This window comes from Leptosomus discolor, chromosome 3 (genome assembly GCF_034619465.1).
Source record: "Leptosomus discolor isolate bLepDis1 chromosome 3, bLepDis1.hap2, whole genome shotgun sequence".
In the NCBI taxonomy this organism is placed as follows: domain Eukaryota; kingdom Metazoa; phylum Chordata; class Aves; order Leptosomiformes; family Leptosomidae; genus Leptosomus; species Leptosomus discolor.
The window spans coordinates 57,971,603-57,989,424 of record NC_141393.1 but is presented as its reverse complement, the minus strand read 5'-3'; positions in this window follow the sequence as shown (position 1 = coordinate 57,989,424).

The window sequence follows — 17,822 nt, the reverse complement described above, 5'->3', positions numbered from 1 at the left end:
TATTTTAAAGACTGGAGTTTTACCGACATGTTGCTCATTGCCGATAGTTGGCCAGGCCAGTGAATGCTGCAAAGGTGCAAGTTGCATCTCACAGAGTCCTTCTACATAGCAGGAGGGAATTTATGTTTGGTTTTCCAGCCAACAGGATATCACAGAAAGCATGTCCCAGCTGACTCCAAACCTCTGATGTTTAACACCCATTATCTATGTTGGGGGTGTTTTATTTTCTCTCACAAGCACTAAGAAGTAGTTAGACCCTAAGAGGAGGCGGCTGTTACTGTTCTTCTGTTTATTCTTATTGCATTAGCTTGTTTTTTTCTTTGCAAATGACTACTTCTCCACAGCTGCTGGCCCACCAGGAGCACCTCAGCTTGAAGCACTACACATACTTATCAAACTGAAAGTCATAGAGTATTTGCAACATCCAGGCTGCATAAAGATGCAACGAAAACGCAAACTCACGCCACTAGTCCAGCCATGCCAAAGGGCATGCACGTCTTCAGGACCCGCTTCTCCTCTGTGTTACCCTCCCTGGAGTTACACTGATATCAAATTGGCATCAGGAAAAGGCAAATCATATCCCAGATATTAAACAGAACACTTGGGCCTTGTTTGGAGTCAATACGGCATTTTCCCACTTCTGCAGGCTTGTATCTGTAATTGATAACTCGGTGCTCCTGTCATTGTGTTTTCTGATGTTAAATTGCATTGCGAGAACACTTGCATGCATGTGCGGTCACAGAGCCAAAGCTCCAACAGCCTTGCCAGGGGGCTGATCCTGCAGGACAGCTCCCTTGTCTTCTGCTCTGAGCAATTTCTATGCACAGCCCTTAGCCCTGAAACAGGAAATTAAGGGCTGTAGGAAGGCAACCTTTGGCCTTTAATTCACTTTTTAATAAAATCATTAAAAGAAACCTACTCCCTGCCAGACACTATGGGAAATTGCTTTAATGATACTTTCAAGGAAAACACATCCACTCAGCTACATGTATGGCTTTCTCAATAGCTTCAGCTCATGTATTTGTGTTTGCAGTATGAAAATGGTTTGAATTATAAAGTCAGGCTGAAAATTTTATATTAAGGCAGTCATGATAACAACTAGAAGCCAGGTTCTGTCCATTATATGCTTCTCTAACACATAGGCAACAGTTACAAATTTTTGCTAGACTAGATCGATAAGTTTGAGCCGAAGATAAGCATCAACATCACAAAAAGACAAAGCAAGTAGAGGTGTTTTGTGTCCTCCTTGTCTCTATTGGGAGGAAAGTGGGTGCCATTAACTGCACAAGCAATGGGGACACAGCAAAGCAAACAGTTTGTAGGACCACAAACCCATCTGTTCACAGCTAAAATCCTCAGTGTAGCACCTAATCAGGCTGTTCTTCCATTGACTTGAGAGTTTGCCATTGCACATTTGTGCAGGCTCTTGTGAAAAAATTCATGGCATTCTCTTATTAGAGAAGAGGCAAATCTTGCTTTATAATTACATCTACATTTAGCCTGTACCCAGGGCTAAACTATAACAGTTGCTCTAGCACCCAACAACCTCTCCCCAGTCAAGGAGGAGAATGAGGAAAAAGGAGAGCAGACCCACGAGTGGAAGTGAGAACAGATTTAATGAGATAACACCAATACCAACAGAGATATTTGGAGTTATACTCACCAAAATGACTCTCCAGGCATCACGATCAACTGAAGAGCAGTCTTCAGGAGACCCCTTCTTCAACAAATCTCCCTCCTTTATAACAAGCATGACATTATGGGATGGGCTACACCTGTAGCTAACTCAGGTCAGCTGCCCTGGATGACCTGAAACTGCTGATGGCCTGGCTAGCATGGCTGGGCTGTGATTCTGTCCCAGCCAAACTAGGACAAACTGTTAAGTTCATAACTTACCACTTGGGCATGTGTAAATCTATTTAAGAAATGTTCTTATTTGAACTGAGCCTATGGGTAGCTAGACGGTTACTGAGGACGCATTAAAAATTACAGGAGAGATCCATGCTAAACCAAATTCATTGGTTTAGTGTGGATATTTGCTATCTAGTGTACACTGAATATTTACTATCTAGTGTAAAATTTGCCCTCACACACTTTGATTCTTTCCTTCTTTCCCATTGTATAGAAAAATGTTAATCAACAAATCTAGTAGTCAGTTTTCTACAATCAATAAATTGTAAGTCCAAGCCACAGTAGCTTTTATGTCTGTACTTTGTTAAAGTAAATTTACATCATATGTCAAACATTACACATGAAGACAAAAGCAATGCTGATTTCTAGTCCTAAGAGATATATGAGTATCCATAAAATCAGCAAGCTGTGTCCTGAATGCAGCTGGATGATCATACTCTGACCAAATGGCTTTTTGTCTAAGACTGGAGATGTGTCAGACTCAACTGTTTTCCAGAACTGCATCTGTTTCAGGGAGCTCTGGGCAAATCCAGGACGATCCTCTGGTTTTCTACCAGTCCTGGGAGAACACAAATTTTCCTGCTTCCTGGGATGTGGAGCAGCCAAGAGGTCATGTCAGGTTCCCAGAAGCTCTGGGATGGCCAGAATTGAACCCAAATCAGAGTTGTGTTGCACACTCTTCCACGACAGGGAGCCAGACAGCCTGGTAAAGTCTGGTCACCAGAGGGAAATGACAAAGGAGGAAAGACCCATCTGTGCTAATTAATCACAAGATGACTCAATAGCACCAGTGTGATCTTGAGAAAAGCAGATCTGATCCTGCCAAGAGGGACTGAGCAGACACAAGGGAGGGGAGAAGCCTTTGCAAGAGGTGTTGATAAGAGCCCGTTGGGGATCCAGCATGCACTCCTGTGCACCTTCCAGCCAAGATGAATCCCAGCCAGGAGAAGTGTAGGAAAAGGGCAGCTAGAAAGTCCAGGGAATATGTAGCCTTTCTTACAAGATGAAACTTAAAACCTGTACCTCTAGCCTAGAATCTAAGAAGGACAGAGTATCCATCTAAAAATACGTCGAAGAGCAGCAAAAAGGCAGAAAACATTACTTTAATTCAAAGAGCAAATGTGGCACAAGAAGGATGGAGTATAATCTCTTCCCATAGTTACATAAACATACAAGAATCTCCACTGACTAGAGGAAGGAACAGTCAGCACAGTTTTAAGGTTTGTGGTTTTACCCCAACATGCTGGAGGTAGCAAAATCTTACAGTGGCCATAATTATTTACTTTTTTTTTTTTTTCAAAAAATAAAGATATGTTGCTACTCATCTTTCTAACTCCAGGAGCCTGCACCTTGGTGGCTAGGGAACATAGCAGAAAGGGAAAAGATGGAACTAGAAGAGAAGACCTGTTTGTGGGCTCTTTGTTAGCGGGAACATCCTCCATGAAAAAAACACTGCTTCTGGAGGACAAATGATGAGAATCTTTCCAGAACATTTTCCACTGTTTTCCAATGACATGACATCAGTCTATTTGGGTGGACTCCTTTTTTTGGCTAGTTGTGTCCTTGCTCTTGGCTGGAAACCTCCATGGATGAGTAAGGAAAGGAACGTCACCTATTCCCACAAGTAAAGAGGCTTTTTGAGTTGCAGTCTTTAACAAAGAAAGCCTGTGTACCTTCCTCATGGAGGGAATTTATTAGAAAATCCCTAATGAAAATTAATATATCTCTGAAATGAGCTCTTTATCTAATACATCACCAACTTTCTGGGAAGTGACTAGGTGGAGGCAATTGGATTTCAAGCTGGATCTGGTTAATATAAACTGCCACCAGGTGAACGCTAAAGAGTATTTTTGCCTTCACTAGGCGTGGTCTAGTTTACGTTTAGGGGAAGACCTGATCCTCAGATATTCATGTTGTACAATTAGGGGTTACAACACAAATAGGGATATCATGAAATCACCACATTACTTTCTTCCAGCCGCACTGCACGGAGATTATTTTAGCACAACGGTTCCTTCTACAGCCCCCAGGCCAGAGCAACTTGAAATCAGGCATTTGCAATTCCAGCTAATCCAACTACTTTTTTGTCTGAGATGTCGTAAGAAGCTATCCTGCTAAACCTGTTCTACCTGTTGGTAACACAGAAATGACAATACTTCTTTACAGGGATAGTGAAGGATGTGAAGGGCAATGCACAAAGTGTCCAAATGTGTGTGGTGATGAGGCCACAGTGGTGTCTAGGGGAGATTTGAGTTGTCAGGCTGTGGCAGCTCCTTTCAGACAGCTTGCGGCATCACAGACCTGCTCTGAAGCCTATTGACACTGAAAGACTCCCACTGGTTTTTATCAGCTTTGGCTCACATCCTTGGCATCTGGTTCATGCCTCTTTATTTATAATGTCATGCATATCAGAAGCAGCCTCCCAGGGAAAATAAGTCAACTCATCTTCTTGCTCAAAGAAGCCATTTAGCTGTGATCGTAATCTGTGATTTCATTGCTAGCCCCTATTTGCCTTCACAGTTAGACTCTCCAGGGATAGGATTTTATTTTTTTGGCACAGGTTAAGCATTATGCTGTGCAAACCTATCTGTCTATTTATCTCACAAGTACCTATATAATAAGCATGTACATGTTGAATAAAAAGTACATAGGTGCTATGGGCCTCCTTTGTATGTCTTTGGCACTATTAATAGCCCTTAAAAGTGAGAAGAACTCTCATTTGTGCCAGCTCTAAGCTGTCTTGATACAGTCCAAGCATTGTAAGGGAGTTTTATTATAAACAGAACATTTCTGAATAATTAATCATTACAATATAAGACACACATACCAATTCCAAATAACCCATGCATGCGTTCTTGGTTGAAAGGGCAAATGAAAGATAGGGAAAAAATGGAGACAAAATAAGGAGTTACGACATAGAATCCAGCCAGGAAAGCGTGGACTTTTTTTTTTCCTCCTTATTCTTTCAATTCAGAACATATTTTCCCTATAGTGTAAATGGGTATGACATCCAAGTATACCTCTGACAGTATCTCAGCTACATATGCAATAGTGAGGCATAAGGATGGGGTGCTGGACAACATCACCTGCTGTAAACCACCAAATATGGTCCCAAAAAGTAAGTGACAAGATCTTGGCACTGTAGCAGTAGACGTACAATCTGTCAGACTGCCCAGAGGCATCTGTATGTATAAGCTGGTGCAGCCAGTCACTTGTTTTCTCTTAAGAAACCCAAACAATTATAAACACATGCATTTTTTAGCTTTAGCAGCTGTAGCAGAATTCACCAAGGCGAGATGGTCAAGAAACTTGCGTGAGGCAGGAAGTTTGGTGGTTGCTTGTAATTTCAATGGATGTTTCACTGCACTCCATTATTTTTTTCGGAAACGTAATGAACTGGTGTGCGGCACACCCAGCCAGAGGAGGCTACAGTCCATAAGGACACAGCCTACAGTATTACTCACTGCTTTCTATTCACTGTCCAGCTCATGTTGCTGATCCTGAAAGTCAGTCTTGCCCTGCCTCAAATGAGTGGTTTATTATCATATTGAAATGGAGATACGGGACAGTCTCCATATGGTAGGGTAAGACACAAAATGACCCCGAGTCTTTAAACATGCAGCACATCTCTGGGGAACCCATAGGAATGTGTTATTTTTCCTGGGTTAATTGTACAGCCGGATCATCTTAAGAGTGAGAGCTAATTTCTGCTTTTTCCAATCATTTCATCTGTTTTCTCTCATGCCATCTGAAGTCTCTCAAATCCAGCCAAGCACATCTTTAGTAAATAAAGGTTGAAAGAGCTTTGTTTTGTAGTCATGTAACATGAAATTATATGTAATATATGAAGCTAAAAACAAACAAACAAACAAAAATTGAAGTGGTTCACAGGAATAATGCACTACTTCTCTGACTAATACAAAAGGTATTGCCAGAGCACTCCTAGAACCAGAATCTATAAACAGCCTCAACCTTTGAAATTCTGCTGCCGTGTATTTCTAGAACACTGATGAGTTGGCATACCTCAGGCATCATCTTCCATGCCATGAGACATGGGCTGAAGATTTGAAGGAAATTTAACTTCTTCATTCAAAACTCTGAAAAATGAGGGTTTCATGTAGTCTCATCTGTGCTATGGCAGTGTCAATGTGGAGGGAAAGATCATGGAGATTTATCATAGTGCACCTGTCCATGGACAGAACAACCCTATTTTAGAAATGGATGTCCCAGCCTTGCAATTGAAATTCAGACCCAGGTTGGGCTCACTAGCAGCCATTTGGTAGTGTGATTTCGATTCTGCTAATCTCTGCTCTTTGAATTGCAGGAGATTATGTTGCTGGCGGCTGCAGGCTTACATTTTGTCACTAAGCTGCAACAAGATATAAATAGCCTAGCTATAGCTGAATCTATTAGAGGAACCACATGAAAATCCCAAGAAACTAGAGTTCGGACAGTGCTTCCTTAGACTTTAGTAGCAATTATGGTATCTAGCAAAGTTTATTGGTTTTTTGTTTGGTTGGGTTTTTTTTTCAAAAAATAAGAATTCTTTATGATTACTTTAATGGGAGAGGAAAATTGAGTGCCTGACTTTGCAGCTTTCTTTCAGGATTTGGAAGAATTTTTTCCATACTAGGAATCAGGACTTTCACTGTAAATCACTCCCAAACCCTACTGAACTCCCTCTGTCACTGGGATACCATACCTGAAACATTCTTTGTGCACCCTGAGGGCCCTTTAGACCTTAACACCTTGGTCCCTGGTGCTAAACAACTGGCAAGCAAAAACTTGTGCTTTTAATGCCATTACAGCAGGGCAGCTTAGTACCACACAGAAAGTCACACAAAGCAAAGTTATAAATCAGCCCCATTAACATAAGTAGACAAGTTCAAGTTGACGTTATCAGGTATGACGGCTTGAGTGGCGTCCTGTACGTCAGACCCAGAACTGAATGACCCCTCCTTTCCTTTTGCCAAAGAGACAAATGGTGAGAACGTGTCAGATTTTATCTCAGATTCACATTTTTAGCTGGGGACATCGGAAATTTTAAACTGAAAATAATGTCTTTCTAGGGGCGTGTTACAACCTTTTCCTGAAAAGGTCTTTATTTTTAAAAACAGGGCAATAAACAGAACAACACCCAAATAATGACAAAATTGAACTATACGATGGTTTTAAGCATTTGTCATCAAAGAGATATTGAGCTGCTTGTCTCCAAAGGCCAATTCATGAATGACTTTCCTTGCAGCAGGACAGCATAGCATGCCTTGGCCTATGCTGCTACCCTGGCTGAGAGAAGCCCCTGACAGATCTTTCATCTTTGTCCCACTGACAGAAGGTCCCTGGTGATTCCCTGTTGAAATATCAAAGCACTAATGACATACCACACTCCTTCTCCCATCATGAGGTTCCCCAGGACCACTATCTGGCCATGACATCTCACAGAAACCAGCAGTTGCTCTTGCATCAACACAGATGATCTGTGGCTGGGTTAGAGCACTTCTGTATGCTAAAGTGCCATAAATAGGATGCAGCCTGGTGGAAGATAGGGTCTTCGGTCTTTATGCTCCCCTTAGCCAAGCTAAGCTCCCCCAAATTATTAAAAAAAAAAATCAGGAAAACATTCTAGTCCTTCACTGCAAAGCAGTTAGATCATGTAACCTTAGTGCACACATCTCAAGCAGAGACATGTTACCCTTTCCCTTTGTGTTGGATAAACAGCAGTGTTCCTTTTTCCTTTCTTTCTTAAGGAAATTCTAACTGTGTATCTTGCTGTATTACTCAGAGATTGAGTTACTAACAACCTTCACAATCCTTTCCATTAGGAAGCAACAAAACAAACTTCACAGGAGCACCATGTATTTGATATTTTTTTACTAAATTCAGTTTATGTTATTTTTAAAGTGGATTTAGCATTCAAAGACTATGTCACTTTTTGAAATGAAGGCAAAAAAGTTCTTGATATTCACAGGAAAGAGACAGAAGAGGTCCTTCACACATCTTTGAAAGCTCTCGGCTCCTCTTCTGGCTCTTGAGCCAAAAGTGCAATGAGGTCTCACATGTGGCCATGTAGTTCTGCAGAAATTGCCAAAAACATGCCTAGAATATTGATTGTTTTCTGTCCCTGAGAAAGTGAGTGGGAAGGTCAGTCTCATTGATGACTCATTCAACAAATGAAGCTTGACAGCCTTGTCGAGGTGACTGCCATCACCGCTAAACCGGACTAGATTCAGACTAGTACTTGTTCTTCCTGCAGAGAGGAATTTAACCAGTGGCTTTAGTGGTCCAGCCTTTATGGAGGAAAAAAGGACAGAGAGAAGCCTCACAGCCATCCAGCTTAAAGCCTGTATCAACAATAAACAAGGTGGGGAGTTAGGTTTGGTTCCCTATCTGCAGCTTATGACAGCCATGCGCTTCATCTCGTGCATGGGTTATCCTCCACAAAGCGAGTGGGATTTTATCCAGAGAAATTCTGTAAAGTGTGGTGAGTGGTAACAGTAGCATTTCATAAAATGCTTCATTTCACACAATTAGCTGCTTAGCCTGCAAAATTGTGTTTCTGAGAGAATTCCCATTTGTCTATTGTGCAGTAAAGCTAACTAATGTAATCTCACAATATTGCATTTTAAAGCTGGAAATATCTCTTTTAAAGCAAAGCTTTCTGATTAGTCCGGTCTGTGTTGAGGCAGTGCTTCTTGTTCCTTGGTTGGAAGAGACTTTGTGCCACATGCACACAAAAACGCAGTTATTAACCCTAATCTCTGCAATGAACATCCCACCAGTCCTGCAAACTGCTCTCTCATTCTGATAAGGAAGGAAAAAATCAACGCAAAATTTATTGGTCATGAGGCAGCATATTATGGCTGGAATTTTCCAACGAGCTCAGTGTCTCTAGCAGTGGCCAAATGTTCTAAAGAAGCTCTTCATAGTCCAAAATAAATGTCTACGTTTTCAGAAGACAGGCAGAGATTAGGCACTGTTTGGGAACAGATTCCATTTTTTATCACTTCCAAGTTTTAGTTTTGCACGTGAATTTTGTCCTCGAGCCTGGCTGAGCTGGAAGAGGCACATGATGCTCTGTTCTCAGAAGGACCAGCCAAGCATGGGCACCGCTGATGCATGGGCTGGCCATGCAGCTGGGTGCACTGCTTCAGTGGCACTGGAGATTGCTGCCCCTGGAAGATCACTGCAATTTAGGGGTGGTCTGGCCACATCCTCCATGTCCAGGCCAAGCAAAGAGTGATGCAGTGTCTGTGTAACCTTAAATCAGAAAGACTTATCATCTTTGCCCTCTGGGGCATAAGAGAAAAGCCTTGCAAATACTCACACCCCAGAAAAGCGCACACACAGATCGTATCATATTGCCTACTGTAACGTAAGAGAAATCAGAAGTCAAAGACACTAGAGACTTTTGTTGTTCTTTTTAAGTTCTCTCCCAGCAAATACGGTGCCCATATTTTACAAGGCTACAACACAATAATCTACCACCACCACTTTAACGACCAAGCAGTTGCAGAGTTGATCTATAAACTGATGTTGCCATTTAATGTGGTTTCCAGTGAACTGTAAAATTTATAGCTGTAACCAACACCCCCCCTGCCCCTCTCTCTTTTATGTTCTCCTCAAAAAACAAGCTGCTCCACAGCTCTAAAAGGCAATGCTCAGAAAAGCAATGTGTAACCTGAAGTAAGCTAATTAGGATCATATTCACATGCTGTGGATCTGTGGCCTTCTGGCTAATTAAGCAGAGATTAATGTCTAACACTGGATGGATGAATACCACCAAAAGGCACAGAAATATTCAGATCCACCCTTCTCACACAACTTCTTTCATGAACAGTGGCAAAACTACTGCACAGAGAGAGACCCTTGGGAGCTTTATGGGCTTTCCCAACTCTCTCCCTTGCAAACTTCCCAGTTAGTTTTGGGCAGCCTTACCACCATCTTCATCTCAGCATGGTGCCACTGGCATCTCTTCTTTGGAGCTGCCTGGCATGGGTGTCCCTCCCCTCAGCAGTGCTGATAAAAGTGCGTATAACATGACACACACTTCTGCTCAGCTGACCTGGCCCTTCTCATGTCCCTTTTCAAGTGATCAACAGGATTTAAATGGGATTCACTTCAAGTCCACTGCATGGGGGAACTTTGTCCCAAACAAACGTAATGTTGGCGCACACAGGCACACAAACCGATTTAAGCTCACTGTTGTGAACACTTGGAATAAAAACTGGGGGCCTGATCCCAAAGCCCATTAGCCTTTGGAAAGGCTCCCTATGATGTCAGTGGATTTTGGAACAATCTTTTGACATTTTTTGGTAAGGGCTGATGGAAAAAAATCTCCAAGCTTAATTGTGATGGGGGGGGGGGGGGGGCGGGGGGCGGTAAGGAAAATGTTTTTAGATTAACACCACCTTTGCAGGGGATGCATGTGCTTGCTTGAAGTCCACTGATACTCTGTAGAAAACTCCCACACTCACTACTTTTGTCTATTTGTTTATAGGGTATAATTTTTCTTTGGGGGGGTGTAACCTTCTGACTTCATGTGAGATCACTTTTAATGTTTTAATCTTCTCAACAGCTTCCTAATGGGAAGGAGGATCCATTTCAAGAATTTTATCTGGATATTCAATCAAAACTTTGGTCTCCCTCCCCTGCCACTGCCCCTCTGCCACATGCACGGTTGTCTGCAAGTGCCATGAGTGGTGGTGATGCCATGATGTACTGAGCAATAGGTGCCTGCTGCCTCCATGGGATGTTTCTCAGGGGGATTGAGGAGAACAGTCCAAAGGGACACAAAGTCTTCTCTGGACCATGCTGGGAACTCCTGGGGCTGCAGTGTGCATATATCGGCTGATGAGAGAAGTCACTGTTTTCAGCTTCATGATTGCAGTACTTAACCACAGACTTGCTTTAAGGTGGCTTTGTCTGGAGCCAGAGTGTGAGTGGTGATTTGGGGTAAGGCTACCTCATGATGGTTTTTGGAGAACTGTCATGCTAATCTTATGTCAAGGCTGCCATGCTTTTTATTAAACAACAGAGCAAAACAAAGCAGATTCTGGTGACATTTTTGCTAGTAAAACGAGGCATAAGTCAACGGGTAATAAAGTGGCAATTGGAGAACCACAGTGCTGTGCCACGTAATTACAGTCAGCCCCATAAAAATCAGTGGAGGTGGGAATGGAAGAGAGCTGCCATCTTAGGGAGAAAGAAATTAGGAGCTCTAATAGTAGGGGAAAACAGGATGGGTAACAAACAACTGGATCCAAGTACCTGGTTTGGGATGTTAGAAAAGTGTTAGATTTTTTTTTTCCCCCCCTTATCTCAGTACATCACTCACTCTCTACATTTGCCAGGGGGGTCTAGCCACTGGAAGTCTCCCCACTCAACACAGTGCAATTATACCAAGATATTATTGTGCAAGGGTGCAGACACAAGGTTTCCCCATAAGGCTGAACATGGAAAAATTGAGCAACTTGCAAGCATCTTAGCAGAGCTACAGGATATTGATGGAGTACCACATTGCATAGTTGGCTAGTGTGTAACCAAAGAGCCCATAAGGCAGAAACAACAAAAGAGTGGCGACGAATAGCAACAAATATTATCTCTGTGAATCTGCTCTGCACACTTTACAGCAGGGAGAGCTCAACTCTAGTTTTACAAAATAGCCTGGCAGCTGTGCTATTTATATGTTCACCACCAAGCTTTCATTAATTTTAACATGTGTTAATGGATGCCCCGTATTATTTTGGGAGACTAAAGGTGAGATTTATTTAATTTCCTTAAATATGAAATATGGGTCAAGCAAAATAAACCATGGATTGTATTTTTTTTTAAGAAAAAAAGGTGTTGGTTTAAGTGTCGGTTTAACAGTGTTCAGACAGAGCAATGTCTGGTCATATTTACAGCATTTATAGATTTGGAAATCTCTAAAGAAATCTGAGGAAACCTAAAGCCTGCCTGAGTACATTGAATGAAATTCCTCCTGGTAATACATAAATATTCCACAGGTCTTTACAAGAAAACCCTTTTAACTATATGTAAATATTCCATAATCTTATAGAAAATCTCCAATTTAAAGGTGATCGTTAAATGGGGTCTTTTCTTAGTTTTAATTTTTTAAATGCCATTTACAGATCCTAACATTTCCCTTGAATTTCTTCGTTTTCCTAAAAACATCAGTGTTTCCAAACAGTCATGCAAAGGCTTTCGAAACAGAGTCCTTGTGTTGTTTAAAAAAAGTCCTCAAATGTGAACTACATGCACCTAAATTAAATTGCAGCTACAAACAAACGTACTTCTCACCTCATCTTGTTCTTTAGGATTTCATGGAAAACTGGCATAAAGCATGGCAACAGAAAAAATCCCCGCCACAAAAATAAATCTGTCATACTTCGGAAAATCCATTCATCAAAGGAGGGAAAAATACAATGAAATCGTGAGAAGTTAATGGAATAAATCTGTAACTGATTTGGCTCTAATATTTAATCTCTTGCTACCTTGAAGTGTGATAATGTGTTCACCGGGCATAACTTGAACATGACAATAGGTTTTTAGTAGCAAATTTATATCTTAATCAGGAAATTACTGATATGGTAGGACAAAGCTAGTGTCTTCTGAATGTTTCTGATTCCGGCTAGAGGGACAGATGCTCGGGGAGGTAAATCAGACATAGTTTGCCTGGTAACACATGATTCTGTAGAAGTGCCATTGATTTACACCACTGGGGAGCCTGGCTCTAATCTGCGCTGGAAAAGGCAACTTTAAAGCAAAACTACCCCCGCACACACGGGTTCCAGTTAAACACAATCCTGTTCTGTCCTGGGAGCCAGGATCTGGGATCACAGGTTTGTAGCAAACAAGAAAAAATGCCAGGAGAAACACTCTCAGCTTCGTTCCTTTAACGCAATAAAAACCTTTACCCTCGCACACCGTGACAGCGATGCTGAGCTTGCTGACACACCAGGCTTCAAAGGAGGGTGAGGGGTGGCTGCAAAGGAGCTGACCTTGCAAAGAGGTTTGTTTATCGGCTTGAACTGGTGCCCTCCTCCAGCCCAGTGGCCAACCGAGCCAAACAGCTTCTGTTCGAGCCCACAAACTGCGGGAAACTGGAGATCTCATGGGAGGGCTGCAGCGCCCGTCCAGAGATTTGACTTCCTTGAGTGACAACTTGTCGAACTCAGGCATGAGGAGCTGGCCTTTTGAAGAAGTAATTATGCTGTTAGTCAAGAAAAAAATAGCTCTGGATTGTGCCATGCATGTTTACACAACGGCAAATTGATGAGCAGGCACTCCTTGGGATGGGTGCTTCAACAGGGAAGACACATTTCAGAGTTGTTTATTCACCGGAGATCCTGAAGGATGTTTGTTGGGTCATGCAGAAGAGTGGAAGCTCCTGAAATCAAGGATGCCGTAACTTCAAGTAGGAGCAGGCAGCAGAAGATTTAGCTCTCTGGGCTACTGGGAGCATGTCACTGCTTCAAGTGTCACAATTACCATTTGGTCTTCTCCCACTCATGACTCCCCAGTGGTAATCTCCTTTGTGACAACCCTGATGGTGATTTTTTGTGTCATATAAACAACATCTGTTGGCATAATCATCTTTCCCCACTTAATTCAGCAGTTTCTCAATGAGCTTTGCAAATGCAAAGGGAACAGGAAGGAAAATGATCAGCACTAAGCAAGCTAAGGGGTTTGTCTAAGATGTCATCCTCATTCTCCTCCTCGTCGAGGAAGAGTGAGAATCTCTGCATACCACCATGCTGCCGGGTACCTGAGGAAGTGCTGGCCTGGCCTCGTCCCTTAGGATGCTGTTGGCTCCCAGTGCTCCTCAGGATGTCGTTTGGCACAAAAGCAGTAAAAAAGTGCTTATGTGGCTACTTTTATAGTAAAATATCCACCTTCTGCCTTCCTGTGCTGCGTGCTTGCTCTGAGATGGATGCCTTCCCTGTGCTAGCCCTTTGCCTGAATCTTGTCCTCTATCCCTCTTGTTTTGTCTACTCTCTCTGTGATAATTGCTGGCATTTGTACACTGCATTGTTTTAATTCCAGCCACCAGCAAGATAAGACTATCAGCGTATCACCACTTTGCTTAGGATAATCTGTGTGCTCTTGTGAAAGGCATGCTCTGCAACACCAGGGGGGCAGTGCTGGGTGTACCAAAGGGATGCTCATCAGCCATGGCCTTGCTGTACAACCTGAAGCAAATCACCTCAGCTATTTTCCCATTTGATACCATCTGTCTGCTTATTCTGGAGAGTAAGGCTGACTTTTAACACAGATAGATGGAGCGCTAAGCATGGGGGTGGACCTTGAGTGAATTTCTGCTGGCTACTGTAATATAAATTGCATTGTAATGTACAATATGTTGTCTTACAACCAAGTTGCAGGCAAATATTTGTATATAGATAAGCTGACATTTTGTTTAGTACATGCACTCTAATTTCCAATAAAACATCTAATAAAGAATTATAAAGTGAATTTATTACTTCACTTCAAAGAAAGGACATGGTGCCACTTTGAAGGGGTATTTGAAGTGTTAAAGCCATTTCTATGATGCTTTAATAAATTTTCTGCACTTTTTTTTGGAGTTATTTTAATATTATTGTGCCACTCTGTTAAAAGGCCATAAAATATTTTAAAGAGCAATAAAAGTAAACACAAATGCTAAAAAGCCCATTCTTCTCTCTCCAACCCACTGGGAGAGGAAGAGACAGAGGATTTAGGCATAACAAAATTCATGGCAGCTGTGTAAATAAAATAAAAGAGCACAATGTTTTTCAGTTGATGATGATTCTTAACATCTTGCTATCTAGCAGGAGCCCAAGGCAAGCTATGGGAAGGAAGCAGAAACAACGAAGAAGACCACACAATGGAGGGCAGGCTTTGTATCCTTCCTGAAAATGGGAATTGAAATAAAAGAACAACAGAGGAAGCTTTCCAAGGCAAAGAGCCTTTGTCCAGCAGACTTCACCTGCTGCAGGCATGAACCAGCTGAAGGGTGTTACTACAACCAGTGTTAATAAGGATGTATTCCTGGCCAAGCCAGAGTAAGCTTTGGTAAGACCAAACGCCCTGAGGTAACCTCCCTTCTCCTCCCTTGCTTTCATTTTCTTTCTGCAAACCACAGAGTTTAGCTCTGTGCTGGGTACCTACTTATGGTTCACTGAAGTTTTAGAAGAGCACTTAAAGTAGATATAACTCTATAAACTACATGGTTCTTCTCAGCCCACCCATGTATTTCACTCAGTGTAGGAAGAGGGAAGTCTAATCTAGCCACAAAACTGAAGCTCAAGTGGGGATGAAAAGAGTCAGAGACAGTCTTTCAAAAATCAGAATAATGGTGTTGATGCTACTAAAAATAGAGAGACAAACACCCCTGCCAAAATGGGGTTATCTCAGGGAAATTTGATTCTCAATGTCAATGCTCTCTGCAGAAATTTACAGTTCTCATAAAAAAAAATAGTGGATTTTAAGCCAACATCCCTCCTTTCTGTAAAATATTTCCGACAAAAGTGGTGTGTTTTCCCCCAGCCTGGGCCAGTGCAGGGAGTAGAGCACCTTCCTACGCTGCACCTGATTGTGAGCGACGGCAGCTCCCACCACCTCCCTCATTCCAGAGCACCAAGGAGCTGGCAGAGCCGCTGTCAGCTCTCAGCCCTCAGCCCTCCTGACTTATTAAAAAATAAGAAAGCAGTATGGGTTATTCCATTGATAGCATCTTAAAATCTGAATTCACAGCTAGGTCTATAGGTACAGCTTCAGCCCTGGTTTACTGCTTAGAATGAGCACAAAGCCCCGTAATACAGCTTGTGTTTAGCGTTCAGCAATAATTACACAACAAAAGCTCCTAAACCGCTATGTCTGATGAAGTTTTTGGAGATGTCAGGCATGTCATGGAGAGATTGCTTATTTTGCAAGATGCTGGTACAAACTCTCCTTGCCTTGAAGACTGTTTCACCAATGAGCTCTTATAAATGCAGTGCTTCACAGATCACAGCCACAGGAGTGATGGCAGAAGTGAAAACAAACTTGCCTTCAAAAGCCAAGAAAGGAGGGTAGAATAAATTTGGAGAACTGGGGTTAGGGAAAGCTTATTTGGAACAAAATATGACTAATGATCAAGTTGGTTCAACAGGTAATGAGCATCACAGAGGCTCCTTCAAGGGCTGGAGACCTCCTGGCTTATGTTAGAAAGGTTTCCCAGGTAGGAAAATGTAGCAGGATCCTGTCCACAGCATATGCAGCGAGCACCACAAGCCCTGATCAGCCTGGGGGCATCTGAAAGAACTGTCTTGCAGGGCCTCTGCCACCCCATTGCACCCCAACCTGACCCACAGTGGGGAGGGCACATGGCTCTCCTAACTCCTGATGAGTCCTCTGCAGTCTGTAATTGCAGTACACACATACAGAGACCCATGTGTTACATGAGGAAAGTGCTCGATAATGTTTTTCTGGAAGTGACTTCACTTGGTCTGAGACCTTAATGCAGGATTTGGTTGTATTTATTTATTTTTCATTCTGTTTTCTTGTCCTAGACAACATATTTGCAGCTGCGAAGGGCTGACAACTCCCCTTGCTAAGCAGACTTTCTCCTGAGATCCTTCTTTCAATGGTCTCCATTGTAACGATCTGGATTTTGCATTTCCGCCATTGCACTGACAAATTGAGTCCCAGGTCCTGGAGTTACTACAATAAGCACAGGGCAGAAATAACAGCCAAATTCACCAGCACAGCTCACTAGCCACTGATTTATTTCCCTCTGTGACCTCCACATGGCTGTGATCCAGATGTGAACCCACGTACCACTGGAATCCTACACATCATTTTGGGGTCTTTACTCATCATTTACTAGACCGTGCTCTCCGAGTTGTCAGTACGGTTTCCAGGAGTGAGAGGCTCTCATTACGCTCAGTGGGGATTTGGCCACGGCGTTCCGGAAGGACAGAAATACTGAAAATACTAACGTCCTCCAAGTTACTCACTTCAGTGTGTCTGTAAGGTCTGCATATGGAAAATTATTTGTCATTTCCTTGCAGACACTATTTTCAAAGAAGAAATATATCATCCTGGCAACAGCGCAGCACCGTGATTTAATAGTTTGTTTATCTCTCAGCCCAGCTCTGCTGCTTAAGTTCAGGAATCTAGCCCCGTCCCTTCTTCCTATCCTTTTTTGTTAATGAGCAGGCAGTTCTGGTCTAATAAGGCTTGTTCGCTGAACAAGACCCACTGACATGAATGAACCCTGGCTACCAAGGGAAATGGGGTTTGCAGTGCTCAGAGCTTCATCCAGCAGGACGCGGTTGTTTGAAAGCCTGGAGTGACTCCAACAGCTAAAGAGATTTAGAGACAGGAATTCATCATATCATTTCACTAGCAAGACACAGTTGTAACATTAGGGTATAGAGGTGTCGGAGGAGACAACTTCTGTGGGAGAAGCTTTCTGGGGTGAAGAACCCATGAAAATGGTTCTTTTCAATTCTGTTAGCAGAGTAAGTGAAGGAAGGGATATGAACAGGGTTTCTTAGTGAGCCACCAATGTTCTCCCTTTCTCCTACCTCCAGCAGCCTTGGCTACGATTTATAGCTATATTCTAGTAGCTCTCGGGCCTGGCACACAACTAACCCAGCTAAGAAGGGGAGGTTGCAAACCAACCCTGGACCTTAACGCCCATCCTGATGATGAGCATCCCTTCCTGCCCCTTATCCAGTGGTTTCAACCTCTGAGTGAGCACAGGCACATTTAGATTTATATATAATGTTAGGATGTTCTGAAGCAGTAAAAGCTTTCTCTCATTTTGGTCTTGTTTTTTAAGAGGCAGATTATTTCCTGTGTCTTATAAGAAGCAAAGTTGAAAGGGGGCCTAATCTTCTGAGGGCTGGAGGGCACTTTGCTTTGAGGGAGTTTGGCCTTCACAT